The sequence below is a fragment of the Pleurodeles waltl genome, chromosome 4_1, assembly GCF_031143425.1.
Source record: "Pleurodeles waltl isolate 20211129_DDA chromosome 4_1, aPleWal1.hap1.20221129, whole genome shotgun sequence".
NCBI lineage: Eukaryota > Metazoa > Chordata > Amphibia > Caudata > Salamandridae > Pleurodeles > Pleurodeles waltl.
This window is the reverse complement of record NC_090442.1, coordinates 236008457-236029091: the sequence shown is the minus strand read 5'-3', so window position 1 is coordinate 236029091 and position 20635 is coordinate 236008457. Positions and strand designations below refer to the sequence as shown.

General features: G+C 45.6%; 1 long non-coding RNA gene across 1 annotated transcript; it reads left to right on the top strand.

Annotated features, from left to right (window-relative positions):
• Positions 1–18143: 18143 nt before the first annotated feature.
• LOC138287625 (uncharacterized) lies at positions 18144–19261 on the top strand. The gene is made up of 2 exons (XR_011202255.1): positions 18144–18504; positions 18833–19261. It is a non-coding gene; the product is annotated as an uncharacterized lncRNA (long non-coding RNA).
• Positions 19262–20635: the final 1374 nt, after the last annotated feature.

Genomic DNA, 20635 nt, shown 5'->3' with positions numbered 1-20635 from the left:
AAGGGAAAAAATCCAAATGACTGAAACTCAGGTATTCGGCTTAAAATCAAACTATAGATTGGAAGCAACCAATCTCAATAGATCTGAATATCAAAGCTATACTGCAACACTGCCAACTGCTGATGACTGAGATGCAGAAAGCACACATCGCCTCCCTGGGCATAGGTTGTGACAAGGGAAACAAGGCAGGTAAGTTACCAGCAAAGAGTCACAACTCGAATAAAGATAGATGATGGGGGAGATTATGAATCTAATGGCCATAGATGCACAGTTCGCTTGCTACAATTATCACCTCTCTAATCCAGTACTGTGAGCAGAGTTTGAAGCATTAGATACCTTTATAATTGCTCTGCCCGCTCCCGAGCTGGCAGAGCTCGAGCACAAACTTTCAACCTAGAAATTGCTATCGATGACATCAATTACACCATAAAACAGATGCAATCAGGGAAGACGCCTGCCTGCATCTGTTTTATGTTGTCATTGATCTCATTAATGGCTACTTCCAGAGTGAGGTTTTGAGCTCCTGCTCTGCCAGCTCGAGGATGGGTTGAGGGAAGACGCCTGGCCCAAATGAGATTCCAGTTGAATTCTGAAATGTCATTGCATGTCCGCTTGCCCTACATCTCCTGTCTCTCTACATGAAGGTGAGCGAAAATGGTGTGTTGCCACTAAACATCCATGAAGTGACAATGGTGGTGATACCAAAGGCCGGACAGGACTTAACACATTTGCAAGTCATAGAGACCAAATTGTTGCCAACATTTTACCGTAGATTGATACAAGTAATTGAAACCTTAGACCACAGAGGTCAAACTGGCTTTATGCCACACCTGGCCACCAGACATAATACTAGACTCCAGTGCTTAATTTGTCAATAAAAAGGTGCCAGTGGTCAAAGCCCTCCTCAAACACGTAGCTGCTGCAATTAAATGTGTGAACATGGAGTAAGCAGGAAGTGTAATCCTGAAGCCATCTCGGGACTCTTCAATCCATAAAAAGCCACTCCCTGCCGCTTCAGCTCACTCTTGCAGCTTTCTACTTTCTCCCTTTGTGACGCTTTTCCCTTCATCCGTCTTTCCCATATGTGTCTTTTGCTCGCAGCAAATGCTTGAGGCAGAAGTATAAGCCCCGGCCCTCAAAAATAAGTGCCGGTGCTCAGCACCGGAAACAACAAGCACAAATTAAGCACTGCTAGACGCCTTATTAATGCCTTGGCACTTGACTGATTTAATCTCCTACAGCCACACTACAGATCAAATTAGAAAGGTCGTACGGTTCTACGTTACCACTTGGGTTTTGCTCCAAAATGGTCATAGCTTTATATGCGATGTGCACCTTGAAGTAAGATGTGGTCAAGGCTAAAAATATTGTGAGATCACATGTAGACCAACATCAGATGCATTATTAATGAGTATTATAGGCTTCCAAAAGTTCAAGGAGTATCAAAGCTGCAGATGACCGGTATAAGAAGACATCAGTACTTCCTCTCTAATCCATGTAAGTGGGTAATATCCGCAAGAGGGACATAAGCCATACTGCCAGTTATGCAATATGGCTAATTATTTTATATAGCTCTGTAGGATTGTTGCTACATTGTTATTGCCCTTTGAAGGATTTTAGATTCAACTGTGAAGTTTGATATAAGGGAGATATGATTGATTACATCTGAACAAGGTTCTTTTTAAGCTGTAAGGTCATTACTGTATGCAGGTATGTATGAAAGCATGCCTGAATGTAGGTATAGATATTTCTATGATGCAAACCTAGATCAAAAGCTACTGAAAACTGTACAGTGGCTGAGAAGCTATGAAAACGCCCAGGGCCTAATTCAAAAAGCATTGGCAAAGCCAATAGGTCTCCCCTGTGCAAGAGCTATTGACTTTGCCAATGTGTTTTAGCCATATTGTACACTAGCATGGCTGCTGTTCAGCATAGCTAAAAGTTAGTGGCATCGAGGAGAGTGGGGTGGAATGCCATAGAGTTGAATGGTGAAGAGTGGAGTACAGCATTGTAGAGTGCAGTGCAAGAGAGTTTCGTGTATTGGAGTGGCATAGTGTGGAGTCACATAGAGTGGCATGTACTGGAGTGGCATAGAGTAGAGTGGACTAACGTAGAGTGTATTGGCGTAGAATGTTGCAGAGTATATTGACATAGAGTGCAGTGGCACTGAGTGCAGTGGCATTGAATTCAGCGGCGTACAATGTTGCATTGTAGAATGCAGTCGCATAGATTAGAGAGGTGCATAGCAGAGTAGAGTGGCAAAGAGTGGAATAGAGTGGAGAGGTGGAAAGTGGAATAGAGTGCAGTGGAGTGGAGTAGCGAGCAGTGGCGAAGAGTGCAGTGGCATAAAATGCAGTGGCATAGAGTGGTGTAGATTTGAGTGGCATAGAATTAAATGATGCGTAGAGCTGTGGCGCATAGTTGAGTGATGCAGAGGGCAGTGGCACAGATTAGAGTTGAGTGGCATAGAGTGCAGTGGCGTGGAGTTGAGTGATGCAGAGGGCAATGGTCCAGAGTCGAGTGATGCAAAGGGCAGTGGTACAGAGTAGAGTCGAGTGGCATAGCGTGCAGTGTCGTAGAGTGCAGAGTAGAGCTGAGTGGCATAGAGTGAAGTGGCGTAGAGTGGAGTAGAGAAGCATATAATGTTGTGGAGTAGAGTATAGTGTCATAGAGTGCAGTGGCAAAATTTGCAGTGGTGCAGAGTGGAATAGGGTAGAGTGTAGAAGTGCAAAGTAGAGTGGCATAGAGAGCAGTGGCATAGAGTACAGTGATGCAAAGTAGAGTGCAGTGACATAGAGTGCAATTGTGTAGAGTGCATTGGCATAAAGTGCAGTGGTTAAGAGCAGAGTAGTGGCATACAGTAAATTGTTTCAGAGTAGAATGAAGTGGCGTAGATTCGAGTGGTGCATGGTAAAGTAGAGTGGCATAGAGTGTAATGGAGTAGAGTAAAGTAGGGTGCAGAGGCATAGAGTGCAATGGAGCAGAGTAGATTAGAGTGGTATACAGTTGATTGGAGTTAAGTGCAGGGGCATAGAGTTGAGTGTGACAGAGTAAAGTGCATTGGTGTAGAGTATATTGACATAGAGTGTAGTGGTGTAGAGTGCAGTGTTGCAGAGAGGCATAGAGTGGAGTTATGCAGAGTAGATTTTTGTGGCCTTGACTGGAGTGGTGCAGAGAGCAATGGTGAAGAGCGCAGTGGTGTACAGTACAGTGGCGAAGAGTGCATTGGCATAGAGCAGAATGGTACATGGTATAGTAGTGAAGCATAGCGTAAAGTGGCATAGAGTGCAGAGGCATGGAGTGGAGTGGTGCAACGTGCAGTTGCGTGGAGTGGTGCAAAGTGGAATGGTGCAGGATAGAGTGCAGTGGTGTGGAGTGTTGCAGAGTAGAGTGGAGTGGCATAGAGTGGAGTATTCGTGGTGCTAGAAAAAAATACTCTCACTCAGGCATCTTGACGTGCGAGACTGGTTTTGTGTTACTAGTATTCCATTTCATTGCTGCATGATTTCACGCCATCCTGCTGCTGAGGATATTCTCCTTCTTGGGCCATTATTGTTATTTTCACCCATTCAATTTGGCACCCATTGCAGCGCTTACTTCATACAAAAATACATGTGTATTGCAGTATTCTACTCTTTTACATGGGGGTAAGTTTTTACTATCACTATCGCTTGAATGCTTACCCTTGTATTTCGGGCAGTAGTTTTATGATCATTTGTTTCTATTACACTTATATAGTTCCTGTCCTGGGTGCCCTATGTAATTGCAGTTTGTTTGGCGCTATCACCTTGGGTGTGTAGATTGGTCTTTCTACAATCATCCATATTATCCAGACACCAACAGGTACTGTGTGAATACATTATTAATTCCTTTGGCATCCTTGCGGTTTCCTCTTTATGCTCAGGTGTCCCTGCATTGATTTGGTGCTAATGAGACCCCATATTTCATAAGGAGTTGAAACGTAATTGACACACATAAAACATACCAAGCTTTTAATCTGTTTCTAATTTGTTTAACATGGTCGTTTTTGCTTTCATGGAAATATATAAGTTCTATATATTATTATATATCCACTCCAAAAACATTATATATATAAGTCAAAGTCTGGCACTCCTTACAAAAATATAATGGCCTTCATTTATTCAAAAATTCCATAAAGCAGAAACATAGGGCAACGCGTTTCAACCTTCACGGTCTTCTTCCTTGGCCCTTCTTGCTGGTTAGATATGTATTGCAAGAAGGGCCAAGGAAGAAGACTGTGAAGGTTGAAACGCATTGCCCTATGTTTCTGCTTTATGGAATTTTGGAATAAATGAAGGCCATTATATTTTTGTAAGGAGTGCCAGACTTTGACTTATATATATAATGTTTTTGGAGTGGATTAAAAATGGGTCCTGTGCCCATAACTGAGCACCAACCTCGATAGGCGAGCGCCGGAAGGAACACAGGATTACATTTGGCCGATATTATTATATATATATGATTATTTGTTTGTTTGGTCCTTTTGTTCGCATGGGACACTGAGCATGATGTGTTTTTATTTCTTCATTTTGATGAATATAAAGGTTTTTGCACACATTGCTTTCGTGACTTTGCTTATTACTATTGACCTCCTTGGACAGCTATTTCATTTATGTGAGTCATTGTTGCCGTTGTGCTTATGGACATTTATTGGTAATTTTGTATCTTGTGATATCCAGAAGGAGAACCATTGTTTCTGTATAGTACCTTATGACCATGGTTCTCTGAATATAGGTTTTCCCTTATTGTTGGTATTAGCTTTCTAAAAGTGGCATTTTCAGACTTGATTTAAAATTTGACTTCACCATAACATTTGATTTTAAGTTGTGGACCCAGAAACACCAAAGACCGACTTTCTATCTTTTCCCAATTGGAAATTACATTTAAAAAACGGTATAGAGGTAATCCCAATGTTAGCCTATGGGAGAGACAGGCCTTGCAGTAGTGAAAAACGAATTTAATACTTTTTCACCAGGACATGTTAAACTTAAAAGTACATGTCACACTTTTTAATTACACTACACCCTGCCCTTGGGGCTATCTAGGGCCTAGGTTAGGTGTGACTTACATGAAGTAATAAGGAAGGTTTGGGGCTGGTAAGTAGATGAACTTGCCAGGTTAAAATGCCAGTTTAAAACTGCATGCACAGTCTCAGCAGTGGCTGGCCTAAGACATGTCTAAAAGGCTGCTATTGTGGGTGGCACAATCAGGGCTACAGGGCCACTATTAGCATTTAATTTACAGGCTCTGGACACATATAGGCCCTCATTTGGACCTCAGCGGTCTTTTTTTAAGACCGCCGAGGTTCCACCGGGATGAAGACCGCCAGTGCAGGCGGTCTTCCGCCCAGCGTGTTATAACTGGTGGCAGTCCTCTGCCCTTTTTCGGACGGAGAGCCACCAGCAGCCATACTGGCAGTCGGCGGTGAAGTGGAGGCTGCTCCACCTCCACCGCCACGTCATCAGTACACCACCCACCGAATCACGTTTCAGGATTCGGTGTTGCGGTGTTCTGGTGACAGGGTGCTGGCAGCGGAACAGCCTCCATGGATCCCGTCCCTCCTGGAGGATCACCGGACCGGGTAAGGTGATCGTCCGTTAGGGGAGGGGGGTGGACGAGTGTTGTGTGCGTGCATGGGGGTGTGAATGTGAGTGTGTAGAGGGGTTGTGTCAGTGCGTGTATGCATGCGGAGGGTGTGTTGTGTGTATGGGAAATGTGTGCGTATCTGTCTGTGTGCATGTCTGCGTGTATGTCTGCATGTATGTGTATGAGTTGTGTGAGCGTGCGTGTAGGGGTGGGGGGGGGGGGTGTGTGGATGTTTCTGTGGGGAGGGGTCCTGCCACCTTTGAGGGGCGGTAGGGGGGTCGTGGATGTTGGGTGAGGACTCTCGGGAGGGGGTGGGGAGAGGGGGAGACCCCTATCAGTGTTAGGGAACGAATTCCCTGGCACTGATAGTGCCTACCGCCATGGATTTCGTGGCGGTACAAAACCCCACGAAATCCATGGCAGTATGCGGGGTCCTGATACTGCCGGCGGTCTAGTGACGGCTGCCAGGCTGGAGACTAAAGTCTCCAGCCCAGCGGTCATTACCACCCTGGCGGTCGGAGTGTAAAAGTGGCGGTTTGGCATGGTGGTAACCGCCATGCTTGTAATTCCATTTTTTTTCCGCCAACCTGTTGGCAGTATTACCACCACTTCTACACCAACCGCCAGGGTTGTAATGAGGGCCATAGTGTACTTTACTAGGGACGCACAAGTAAATTAAATATGCCAATTATGAATAAGCCAATGTTACCATGTTTTGAGTACAGAGCACCTGCACTTTAGCACTGGTTAGCACTGGTAAAGCGCACAGAATCCAATGGAAACTGAAGTCAGCAAAACAGGAGGTCAGAAGGCAAAAAGTCAGGAGATTCCATGCCAAGAACGCCAGGTCAAACACGGGTCCCCACCAGTTGAAAGTGGGGAGAGCTACCGAACCCCTTGGGAGTTCGCTTCACCAAAGTGGAAGAACCTGGAGATACCATCAGCATTGACGTGGTCTGTTCCAGGATGCTGTCCCACCATAATGTCCATTCCTTGTAGGGAAATGGACCACCTCAACAGTTTGGGATTCTCACCCCTCATCTGCAGTAACCATCTGAGGGGCCTGTGGTCTGTCTGAACCCAAAAGTGATTATCAAACAGGTATAGCCTTAGCTTCTTCAGCGCCTAGAACACAGAAAAGACTTCCCTTTCAATTTCACTCCACCTCTGTTCCCTGGGAAGTAGCCTCCTACTGGTGAAGGCTGCGGGCTAATCCAGGCCCTCTTCAATTAGCTGTGAGAGCACAGCTCCTATGCCTAGCTCTGAGGCGTCTGTCTGCACAACAAACTCTTGGGAAAAATCTTGGGACATTGAGCACGGGTGCCCTGCACATGGCTTCCTTCAGGGCATCAAAACCTTTCTGGCATGCCTCTGTCCAGATCAGCTGACAGGGCTGCTTCTTGGAAGTCAGCTCTGTCTGGGGGCAGTAATGGTGTCATATCCCTTTATGAATCTCCTGTAGTATCCAGTGAGGCTTAAGAAGGCTCTCACTTATGTCCAGGTCTTGGGGGGTTTCTAAGCCAGAATAGTTCCAATTTTGGGATGCAAGGGCTACACCTGCCCGCCCCTGCATGGTGTGCCAAGTAGACGACACATTCCTGCCCTATCTGACACTTATGGCCTTTTTAGCCAGGTCTGCCCTCAGCAGAGTCTGAAGCAATTCCTGACGTGGCACAGGTGACGTTCGGGTAGGAAATAGTCCAAGATAGCTTTTGGGGGAATGTAGAATTGACCCTAGTGTCCCTGAGGGATGGAGAGATGGTACAGAGAACCCACATGCCTGACAATACCAAGAAGTACAGTGAGTGGGTATCCATCAATGGGCAGAGGGTGGAGGCTCTGACAGACACAGGAGCCAGCATGACCACCAACAGGTGTCATATGCTGTCTTCAGCGCATGCAGTCCCTAACACGTTCAACCAAGTTGTTGCTCTGACAATCGTAAGAGCCACTACCTAGTGGCTGTGGTTCCCTTTGAATGGCGGGGTGGGGTGGTCTCAGGCCTTCTGAAGGCAGCTGTGAATCTATCCATATCTGTGGATTGTCTGCTGGGCAATGACCTGGAGCACATCATCTGGAAGGAGGTGGAACTCAGGTCCCACTTGGAGATGATGGGGTTGCCTGAGTGGGTGTGCCTGACAACACGGTTCATGGCAGCCCGAAAGGGTAGTCAAAAGGACCTGAAACAACACAAAAAAGACAATACAAAAAGATGATTGATGGAATGCTGAACATTGTCAAACATTCACCTCCAGTCACAGATCTGGGTTTAATCCATTGTTTTTTTTTGCTCACCACGCCACCGAAGTTTGGACCCAGCCATATGCAACTCAGTCTTGACCCTGATCCCCATGAGAACAGTCCAGCCCTCCTACAGGGAGGTACCAGAGAAGAGGGTTGGCTTCATTCCTTTTGAACTTCTCTATAGTCACCCTGTGACAGGACCTCTCAGTTTGGTTCCCAAGCTCCCAAGAAGCCACCCCAGGATGCAGTTAGCTACATGCTGGCATTCCGCAACCAGAGAGCCCACTTCCAGAAGCTTCCACAGGAGAACCTGTAAGTTTACCAGGAGAACATCAAACAATGCTACAACCAGAATACCACTCTGATTGAGCTTCAGCCTGGTCAAAAGTTGTGGATCATGGAGCCAGTGGAGCCCCGGCCCTGCAAGACTGTTGGTTTAGGCCTTATGAGGTGAAGGAGCACAAGAGTGATGTCACCTACTTCGTGGACCTCAAGACTCCTAGGAACCCTTTTAGGGTCCTGGATGTGCACCACCTCAAGCCCCACTTTGAGAAGTATGAGATAGCCATGCTCCTGGTTATTGATGATGGGGCAAACAGGAGAGTGAGCCTTTCCCCAACCTCCTATTTTCCAAGGAGCAGGATAGGTGAGTGGAAGGTGTCACACTCTTTCCTACACTGAATCTAGATCAACAGAGAGACTGCTGCCAGTTGCTTGGGCAGTTTGTCTCTTTGTTCTCCCTTACCTCAGGGCTCACTATTAGGGTTGGGCAGTAAACTCCGCTTCGTCAGCAGAGTTCACAGAGTTTTGCCGCTCCACTCTCTGCTTGAAGCATGGAGTTTGGCAAAAACTGTGTCAGCCACCGCGTGGTGGAGTTTACCAATGCCCACTGCTACATTTTATGTTTTCTGAAATACCGTAGACAGTATGTGTCCCTGAGAAGTGCTCTATTGTCACTATGAAGGTGATCTCTGACACTTCCTGGTTGTGGGCTGACTCCCAGTGCATGACATCACTTCCCAGCTCCATCTAAGGAGCAGCATGACGTGAGTAGAGACCATTGGAAACTGTGGAAGGATCTGATCCCGGCAGTAGCGGCGGGCAATGCAGAGGTGCAGGATTGTGTTCACAAGCTGCATGAAGCTTCATGGAGGTAAGGCTGTATGTTTGTTGATTTTTTTATTTTATTATCCCGACACAGAGGCATGCTTCCATCAGAGGCATGCTTCAATGAGAGGCACACGAAGGAGCTTAGCGTTGTTTATCCCTCAGGAAACACTTGTCATTGCCGGAGATCTAAAGTGCTTGCCTCAGCCTCAGTAGCCCTGGGTTTGTTCCGGGGAAGTTATAAGTATTGCTGTTTTACAGTTCTGCTGTTGAAAGCCAGCCTCGCTCTGCCTGACAGTACAATTCCTTCCCTGTTGCGTGCTGGATTCTCAGTAAAGGATGTTTCATTGTGCGTCCATTTTATTTTTTTATTTTCAAAGGGAGAAGGGATTGGCTCATCAGATGAAAGCTACAAATCACTGCACATGACAAATGCATGCTCTGAAATCCAAACATGATTAAAAACAAGATGTGTTAAATCAGTGTGCTTTATCACCTGCCTGTTCTCCGCAATTGCTGTTGCAGTCTTACTGGGAGCACAAAGCGAATGATGAAAGCAGTGTGTTCCAGCGCTGGGGTGAAAGCAGGTCTCTATTCATCACACTCACTGTTGGCGGCCTCTCTCACCTCCACAGCGCTCTAGGCTTGGGCTTGAAGGGGGTGGGACTGAGAAGAAGGATTAGAAGGGAGTTGCCTCTCCTGTATATCACCGCACTCCACAAATCACATTTAAAAGCACTGTCCACACCCCTGCTCGCATTCTCATTCCCTATGATCATTTCACAGAAGTCTGCACTGAGAGTTAAGCCACGGGTGGAGCTAGGAAGTTATTTCACTTGCACTTTTCACGTCTTCGTTTCTACTGCTTTAAGAATGGGAGTGGGATGTACTGTTAGACTTCATGGTAACCGTTTATTTGTCCTCCCTCCTCACTCCAGCGAGTGCAGCTGGTCTCGTGCCCTTCAGCTGCCCTACATAGAATAGGGGAGGTGCTGTGGAGGATAAACACAGCACACTCTGAGGGGTGGGCGTAACTTCACGTAATGATGCAGAGTTGTTATGCAACTGCGCAGAATTCCGTGGAATAGAACTCCGTGAGTTCTGCCCACCCCTATTCACTGCATGGTGAACCCACAATATTGATACGAGGGACAGCACACCTGTAAAGAACAACATTTTCAGGCTGTCTGAGAAGGTGAAGGCTAGCATCAAGGAGGAGGTTTCCAAGATGCTAATTTTAGCCCTCAAACAGCCCATGGTCCAGGCCAGTGGTGTTGGTTCCCAAGGCTGCCCCACTCAGATTCACACCGGAACTTAGGTTCTGTGTAGAGTACTGTGGGCTCATTGCAGTCACCAGAACTGACACACGCCCCATCCCATGAGCTGATGATCTCTTAGATCAGCTTAGAACTGTCATCTTCTGCACCATGTTTGATCTAACATCTGGGTACTGGTAGAGTGCTTTGACTGAGGGGGCTAAAGAGAGATCCGCCTTCTCAACATCAGAAGGGCACTTCTAGTTCCAGGTGATGTCTTTTGGTTTGAAGAACGTCTCTGCAACCTTCCAGAGGTTGGTCAATCAGGCCATGGCTAGGTTGGAGAACGTCGGTGCTGCCACTTAGAGGACATTGTAGTCTTAAGCTGTAGTTGAGAGGACTACTTGAATCACCTCCAGGAAATGCATCGGTCCCTGCAGAGTTCAGGCCTGACTATCAAGGCCAGTAAGTGCCAGGCAGGGCAGGGTTCTGTGGTCTACTTGGGAAACCAAGTAGGAGGTGGCAAGGTGCAGCCCTTGCAACCAAACATTTACACCATTCTGGCCTGGGAATTCCCCAAGACCCAGACAGAAGTAAGAGCCTTTTTAGGCCTCACTAGATATTTCATGAGATTCATCAAATGATATGGCATCATTGTTGCCCTCTTGACGGAGCTGACTTCCAAGAAGCAGCCCCGTCAGATGATCTCGACAAAGGCGTGCCAGAAAGCTTGTGACTCCCTGAAAGAAGCCGTGTGCACGATACTCATACTCAAAGTCCCTGATTTCTCCCGAGTTTGTTGTGCTGATGGGCGCCTCAGAGCAGGGCATATGGGCTGTGCAATTACAGCTAAATGATGAGGACCTGGATCAGTTTGTAGCCTTTATCACTAGGAGGTTAGTTCGAAGGGAACAGATGTGGAGCACAATTGAATGGGAAGCCTTTGTTGTCGTCTGGGTGCTAAAAAAGCTAAGGCCATACCTGTTTGATACTGACTTCTAGGTTTGGACAGACTACAGGCCCCTCAAATGGTTAATGCAGATGAAGGGTGAGAATTCCAAACTGTTGAGGTGGTCCATCTCCGTACAGCGAATGGACTTCACATTGGAACCGCATACTGGACCAGACCACACCAGTGCTGATGGTCTCTCCAGGTTCTTCCACCGTAGTGAAGAGAACTCCCAAGGGGTTGGGTAGCTCTCCCCACTTTCAGCTGGGACGAGCCGTGTTAGATCTGGCGTACTTGTCGTGGTTTACCCTGTCTTTTTGCCTTCTGACCTCTAGTTTTTCTGACTTCATTTCTGCTGGCTTTAGGATTCTGTGCACGTTAGCACTGCTAACCAGTGCTAAAGTGGAGGTGCTCTGTACATTAAAACATGTCTCAGACCTGCCACGGCAGAGACTGTGTGTGAAGTTTTAAACTTCCATTTCGACCTGACAAGTGTACCTACTTGTCAGGCCTAAACCTTCCTTTTTATTACATGTAAGTTACCCCTAAATTAATCACTAGTTAGCCCCCAAGGGCAGGGTGCAGTGTATTTAAAACTTTGGACATATATATTGGGCATGTACTTTTAATTTTAACATGTCTTAGTATTGAAAAACTATTAAATTATTTTTTCCACTACTGCAAGGCATATCTCTCCCACAGGTTAGCATTGGGATTACCTTGAAGCAGCCTTTAAGTGCAACTTCCAGTTGGAAAAAGATAGAAACTTAAGAGTTTGGTGTCTCTGGGCTCACAAGTTAAAATTGCAATTCGGAAAATGTCACGTTTAGAAAGTTGCCATTTTCTTACTTTAACCATTTTGTACCTTTGCCTGTCTCTGCATACATATCTTGGGTGGGTAACAACTGGGCTTTGTGCATTCCCTCTAGACAATCACACACAAAGGGAGCTGGGATGTGACATTTGCATCCTGGTGGCCCATCTCCAGGCTGATGGGCCTTCGTGGGATGGATGGTTGGGAGGAGCTGCCACACCTGAAAAGGGTGTCCCGACATAAAGAGATGCATAACCCCCTATAGAGTGTCTGGAGCAAGGGAAGGAAGGGCAGGGGCTTTGTGCAGTTCAAAGGCCTCTCTTTGAAGTCTCTCCCAATTCAAAGCCCAACTGGGTATAAGTACTGGACCCAAAACCCAACCAAATCAGAACTCTGCTGGAACAGGACATTCTGCCAAGAGGAAGAGCTGCTGTGCTGCAAGGAGGGACTGGTACTTTGCTACCTGTTTTGCTGTGTTGGCCTTTGTAGTTCTCTAAGGGCTTGCCGGCTTGCTTTCTGTTCTTGAAGTCTCATGGAGATCAAAGATGTCCTCTAAACCTGCCAAGAGGTACAAACCAGTTCTAGGACTTGAAAGGGGACTCTGCAGCTGTTTTTCTTCAAAAATCGACACATTGTGGCTGTTGTGCTGATCAGAACTGATGCAATGCCCTTCAACGCTGACACAGTGCTGATTTGATGCCGACACGGCCCCATCTGCTAGGTTCAACGATGATGCAGCGCTGATCCAAAGACATCGCTGCACAGCTCGATGATGATGATGCAGGGCTTCAACAACAACCCAGGGCCCAACTGCTAGGCTCAACGCGATGCATCTACCCGACTGCAGGAATCAGACCCAACGCATTGAGTCTTCGATGCCACTGCTTGCTCCATCCAAGGTATTTTTTCAGTGGGTCCTGTGTGGGTTCTGCAGCCGGCCTGCCCTTCATCGTGTCCACCTAAACTTTGGATTTACTCCAGTATAGAGCGACCTCTAGTAGCCTTTTAGCGCTATTGACTTCTAAGCACTACATTGCAGTTTATTCTTTAAAACTTCTTCAGTTCTACTTATTGGATTTTTGTCATGTTGGTCTTGGTTTACTAGTAAACATAGGTTTGGAGTCCTTTTGTGGTGTTTTCACTGTGGTACTGTCATTTAAGTGTTGTGCAAATACTTTACTCATTGCCTCTTAAGTTAAGCCTGACTGCTCTGCGCCAAGCTATCAGAGGGTGAGCACAGGTTAATTTAGGTTGTGTATCTGACTTACCCTGACTAGGATTGTGCTCCCTACTTGAATAGGGTGCATACCTCTGCCAACTAGAGAGACAGTTTCCAACAAATAGTTTTTCACTACCAGGAAATGGTAAACTTAAAAGTGCATGTCCCATTTTTTAATTGCACTGCAACCTGCCCTTGGGGCTACCTAGGGTCTACCTTAGGGGTGACTTACATGAAGTAACAAGCATTGGCATTGGCAATAGGTCTCACCCTTGAGACCTTATAAGTGCGTACTCAGAGTTATTGACTTTGCCAGTGTCTTTAAGCTCTGCTGTAGAGCATTGTCGCTGCTTATTAAACTCAGAAGAAGCCACTCTCCAGAGCTATCACTTTGTGGTAGTTAGCTCATCAGACGGTAGTTGTTTAGCATATTTAAAAAAATGATTTACATGCTGAATTGCGACTCTTTTAGATCACATATGCAAAACGCCATTTTAGTCAAATACAGCACCTTTTCAAACACATTCAATGTGCAAAATGTTCGTGTGCAAATGAACACACCTACTCATGTGCCACTGCGTAAAAGTGCAAAAGCCCCCCTTGCACTCTTTAGCACTGATACAAATGATGTATGTATGCTGACCACTGAATGTTGACACTGTACTATTTGCAACAATGTTAGACCTGGCATCTTTGGCTTGGTCTCCCCTGTCTTTTTTGCCTCTGGTTCCCATGTTTTCCCTGTATGCTGGACTCTGTTTTCACTGTTTTTGGAACTCTGGGCACTTTACCACTGCTGACCAGTGCTAAAGTGCAAGTGCTCCCTGTGTAAATTGTATCTGTAATTGGCTTTTCTATGATTGGCATATCTGATTTACTAGTAAGTCCCTAGTAAAGTGTACTAGCGGTGCCTAGAGCCTGTAAATCAAATGCTACTAGCGGACCTGCAGCACTGATTGTGCCACCCACATGAGTAGCCCTTTAAACATGGCTCAGACCTGCCACTGCAGTGTCTGAGTGTGGAGTTTTAACCTGCCAATTCGACCTGGCAAGTGTACCCACATGCCAGGCTCAAACCTTCACTTTTTATATGTGTAAGGCACCCCCTGAGATAGGCCCTAGGTAGCCACATGGGCAGGGTGCATTGTAAGCTAAAGGTGGGACCTGTACTGATGTGTTTTATATGACCTAACAGTGAAATACTGCCAAATTCGTTTTTCACTGCTGCAAGGGCTATTTCTCTCACAGGTTAACATTGGGACTGCCTTTAAACATCTTTTAAGTGCAGTTTCCCTTTGAGAGTAGAAAGAAATATGGAGTTTCGGTGTCTCTGAACTCACAATTTAAAAGTACATCCTTTGGTAAAGTTTGTTTTTATATTATCAGTTTAAAAATACAACTAGAAAGTGGGCATTTTCTTGTTTAAACCATTCTGTGACTCTGTCTGCTTGTGGATTCCCTGTCTGGGTCAGACTGACAGTTGGGCTGTTTCTGAATCCCCTCTAGACAGTGACACAAATGGAGCTGGGGTATAGCCTGTATATCCTGATGGGCCATCTGAGCTAGAGTGGAGGGAGGAGTGGTCACTTACACCTGGATGGGCTGTGCCTGCCCTCACACAATGGAATCTCCAACCCCCTGGTGTGAATCTGGAGCCAGGCCTCGGCAAGGCAGGATCTTGTGAACAACAGAGACTTTCCTTTGAAATGTGTCAACTTCAAAGGTAGAAATGGGTATAAGTAGTTGACCTCAAACCCCAGAGCAGAGCAGGAGGAGTAGTACTGCCCCTTTGCCTGTGACTGTGGTTTGCTGGGTTGGCCTGCAGTTGCTGCTTCTGCCTGAAAGAGGACAAAGACTGGACTTTGTGGTGTATGCCTGCTCGTGAAGGATTGCCAAAGGCTTGGACTGAGCTTGCCTCCTGTTTTGAAGTCTCAGGGCCATCAAAGACTTCCTCTGCCAGCACCTGGACTCTCTGCTGAGACTCCTGCACTGCCAAGTGATGCCCAATCTAGTCCCTGGGCCCTTGAAAGGTAAAGCTGGGAGAACAAGGACTGAAATCAATGCGCAGGAAGCCGTGCGGAGAAAATTTCGATGCACCACCGGCAACACGGCTGTAAAAAAGTTGCGGCCCCCGCCATCTGGCTGAAATCAACCCACCACCTACATCGCAGCTGGGAAATCGACACACCAGCTGCATCACAGCTGGAGAAACAACGCAAACACCCGCTTGCGGCTGCTGATGACGATGCAAACCCCACGTAGCGCGGTTTTCCATGTGGCCAGATTTCTCATGCAACATCGCTGGGCATTCAAGTCATTGTGAACCTGCATGGATCCGAGATGCCCTGTCCGGAAAACGATGCATTGCTCTCTTGTAGGAGATAAAAACAACGCATTGCCTACCCGACCGGAGAAGAAATGATGCACGGCCTCACTTGCGAGCAAGTAATCGACGCATCGCTGACTTTTACGACACACGCTCCCCTGTGTTGCTTTATTTTTTACGCAAACCAGGTACTTTGTGTAAAAACAATGTTTCCATTGTTTTCTATGGAGTAAGACTCTTTTTTCTTTGAAAATTCATATCTTGACTTGTGTATGTTGGATTTTTTGTCGTTGTGGTCTTTGATTTAGATAAATATTGCCTATTTTTCTAAACTGGTGTAGTGTCCATTTTGTAGTGTTTTCACTGTATTACCCTGTGTGTTGGTAGAAATACTTTACACATTGCCTTTGAGATAAGCCTGACTGCTTGTGCCAAGCTACCAAGGGGGTGAACAGTCTTAGGAGTCTAACTCCCTTACCCTGACTAGAGTGCAAACTGACTGCCAACCAGCCCATTTCTAGCAATCAGTGATTTACTGTGCGGCACATGGATTGTTGCTTTTTTAATTTCAAATGCTGCAATGTTAATTGTTCAAGTCTGGGGAACCGGATTTAAGTTTTAGTGTGCTCTCCCACCAATAACCAAAAAATAAAACATACTTGGAACACATTTAAAAACTCACGCTGTTGTCTGTGGCACTGCCCCGAAAGATTTCTTCACATTACTGCACTCAGAAAGTCCCCTTGGCCGGACAGAAGGAGATGGAAGTTAACAGAAGGAAGCTGGGCGAAAAATGTACCACACAATAGCAAACATCTCCCATACATGCAGAGACTGAGGGCTGTGTCTGTGAGCAGTTACACCACCAATGATAGGAGGTGCTGCTAAGGGAAAATCTAGGGCTGAGCAAATAAACTCTTTGAAAATGTCTGCTCTCGCTCTTCCCCCTATATAAATTCATTAAAAGGAATACAACACCGCCCCAAGTAAACTTCATACCTTCCAGCTAGCGGCGGTTTCGAGGGACCCGTTAAAGAGGCAATGCTAGTCATGTTGTTGATTTCCTCAGGAGCACCTCTGTTTGGCCTTCCTGTCTCATTCTATGGCATTTTGTTTTCAGATTGACATCAGCTGGAAATGTATGATGCAGAGCTGCTGGAGTTGTTCCAGTGGCTTCTGCAGTCATATCTCCTGTTAAGTAATTTGGGAGAGAATTAATACATATGACTCGATTCCTTGTGTGCAAAAGGACGCTTTATTGGAACAGGTGCCCCTGACAACTACCCCCCTAGGCCTTTGCCTTACAAAACTAAAACATCACTAGACAATGAAATAACCTAACCCCTGCCCCTCCCCCTCCCCTACCCCGCCCTCCCCCCCTACCCTCGTTCTGACTTTCCCTTCTCCTCTCGTTTCTTTAATTTTCCCGGTCCTACCCTCTACTTTGAACCTGTCCTCTAATGAGCAGTCCCCTGCCTGTCATGTCTAAGTAATGCTCCTTCCCCCTCTAATACCTAAATTGCCCTGCCAACTCCGTCCTCCACCCGAGCTTTTAATAGCTGCCCTGCAGCTGCCACCGCCACAGCATGCACCTGTCCAAAGCGACAACCTAACAAGCACAGACACACCAGTTCCAACAAATACGCCTATGAATGGGAGGGACGGAGGGGAAAAAGAACCCTGCCGCACTAGCCCACCCTGGCCACCAGGTCACCTTTCGCAAAATGGTGACGGTGGCCACAAAATGTCCGGCTTTATTGCCGGACCGCCCATCAAGATAGACTGCCCCGGGGCCCAACCGAGTCGAGGGAGAAACCATCTCTCCCAAAGATCCCCGGGGGGGAACTCCTCGTTCCTCCTCCTCCCCCCGGGACCCCATTTTTACTTGAATAAGCCCTCTGGAAAGTTATGTAATCCTGTTTTTCAAAAGAACAATAAAATTAGTTATTGAAACAGCAGAAATTACCTTTATTGGAACAGCTGCTGTCACAAGCGAGCAGCGCTGATGCGAGGAGAGCAGAAAGGGAAGTGGGCGGTCACATTCGGAAAGCTAATAAACACAACCATCCTAAAACAGGAGCCAAGGCAAAAGGAAAAAATAGTGCACTGCAACTAACATAAATGGCCAGAAGGGAACTGATCCATGAAACAGGGCCAGTCTCCAGGGAGGAACAAAATAGCCAAAAGGTGGGACAAATGTAAGCTATTCACTAAAGAAACAACAGGAATTTTGTAAGGCAGACGATTGAATCAATGATAGGTGATGGGCATGGTCTAACCTCACACAGTAGATTACAGCATGTTTAGAGACTCGACCTAAAAAACAAAGGTTTGGGCTTGGCAAGTAGGCGAACTTGCGGGGTTGAAATGGCAGTTTAAAACTGCACTCACAGGCTCTGCAGTGGCAGGACTGAGATGTTTAAAGGGCTACTGCAGTGGTTAGCAGTGGTAAAGTGCACAAAATCCTAAAGCCAGCAAAAATGAAGTCAGCAAAAATCGGAGGTCAGAAGGCAAAAAGTCAGGGGGAACCACCCAAGTATGCCATGTCATATTTCAAAAGCCCTTTGCCCTTTGATCAACATTTTAAGTAGAGAAAAGAAATTAGGAAACACGTGTTTAAACATTTGCTCTTACAGATCAGCTTTGAAGGAGAATACATGGACTCTGAACCTTCTGGCAGCTCCGTATCTATTGACTAAGCAGGGCTGACATTGACAGATTACCAACGGCAGACCTTGTGTGCGGGCATACATCAGGTCACGAGATGCAGACGGTGAAAGTCTGTATTCACGTGACTGGAATTTCTGCCGTCACTGATGGGGGATCACGAGACAGGCTCACTTATCGGGCCGTTCCTCTGCAGGACAGACTGAGGAGAAGAAACTACGCGAACGTAGAAGTTCCCAACACTTTGGGCCGGATCACAAAACATTTTTTACTGGCGCTGATACAAGTCCTGGCTGTTAAGGATGGCAGTTCTTGGTGAGAACCACATTTCCCACCGTATTTATGAAAGCAGACTTGTGACGGTGGTAATGCTTGACTAGAAAGCTTGTGCATATTTGCTGTGATGCATTTTGTTAATGTGGTTCTATGACGTGCTGAGTTTTTGTTCTGTTCTGTTTTAGTGTTACATTACTGTGTTGTGGTTGTTTTGTTCTGTTTCTACTGTGCTACCTCGTATTTGACTTTTCTGTGCTGTGCGCTGTGTGTTTGTTGTATTACGTTGCTTTATGTTATGCCACTGTGCTTTGTTTTCTTGTCCATTTTATAGATATTAATATATTCATATATGCTGTTATATTTTGAGTCAAAGGCATCACTGTTGCAGTAACAAACGACCATTATCAACGACTGGCACCGGGTCCAGACATCAGGGCGCTCGGATTACGCGAAAGAAAGTCGCAGCACTTGTTTCCGAGACTCCGGAGAACATTTTTCCACAATTACGAAGGAAGTGACCGCCTGATTTCTAATAATTACATTATCACTTTTTAATTTAACATTGTGTGAATGTTTTCTGCCTCTTACATGATGCTGATATCTGCCACAGCTGCGCCTTTATTCCGCAAACCATGTTCTCGGTATGTGCATCGATGCCTGTCTCCATTAATTTCACCCCACTAAATGGGTAACACGCTTCAGTGCCTAGCTTTTATTGAGGTTTCGTATACTAGTTTCCAAACTTTCTACTCTTTTAACCAATATTCACTGAAATAAATTAAGGTGAAGAAAGTTATGGTTCGATGCTAAGATCAGTTATTTAAAATATTGTTTTTAAAAAGTCAGGAGTATTCTCATAAAATTTGTAAGTATTTGGTTCGATTCTAAATGACTTGGGGATTAGGCAAAAAGTCATAAGTTATGGGGGCTCCAAAAAGAGCCCCCTATTTGAAATTCTGCGCCCTTGTTTTCCCATATAGTGCTGCAAAAGCAGCTGGACCGATCACGACAAAAAATCACATGTACGCATAGGACATTTTCCTCTCGCTGCGTTTGTAAAACTGGTGTAATATTGCTTAGTAGTTTTTCTGTATGCTCCTATATATCATTTACAGATAACTGGGGGAGGAAGTGTCCGAAGTCTGTCGACGTCCGTCACAAAGTTATGTGGAATCTGATTGGCTGCTGAGAGCTGGGCAGGTGTATCCGTCCTCCAGTTGCTGAGTGTTTGTGGACGTCAGTGAAATCTGCATACATTCTTCTGGAAAAAAAATATTTCCTTTAGCTATTGGAGCGGGATCGACACACTCCACCCTAGGAGAGAGATCAGGTGGAACATTTAGGCAGGAGTCCAAGTAAAATATGCAGTATTTTTCAAATGAGCGGACTTTAATGTAATTATACTTTATGACCCTAATTCTACCTTTAGCACTATCCCAAATATATGATATGTCCCCCATACCAGTTGCTACTGGTACATAATACTATTGCTTTTTGTGCACAGTCGCAGAAAAACAGAGAAAAACGCTTCCTGGATTGCTTATGACCATGGCCCTGTATAACAACTGTACATAAACATTTCCTTAACAAAAAAGATCCATGTAAGGTTGTTTATTGTGGGTTGAATTTGATTTGTTAAGAGAAAAGTTATCTTAAAAGTTGTGTTTTCAACAGTTTCCAAATGGTGAACACAAACCGCTGTCTGAGGGCAATACCCAGTTAATATCGGAGGGGGCGGGAATGAGGGTGGGAGTAGTTATTGAGCTAAGGAGTGATGACCCTCATTCACAATGGATTCATTCTTCATTTTTTGTGACTAACATGCAGACCTCTTTCATCATTCCACGTTTCATTACTTTAATCAGAAAACTGTGTTGAATTTCAAATGTCCAGTACTAGTTATATGTGCCAGTCAAATATATTTTACCAAAGAACAGTGATATGTACAAGCCATACAGTAATACAGTAAACACAAGTAACATAAAGTAATTTCACACTTTTTTAAATGCAAGACATACAACAATAATACAGTGAGGTTTCACACGCTTTAAAAATATGAGTGCATATCCATTAAGTCTCATTCTTGACTTTAGGTCTTATTCCAGAATTTCCAATTTTCAACAAGTCACTGAACGAGAGAAAATCAAGGGAAAATCTATTGTCGTGTGTC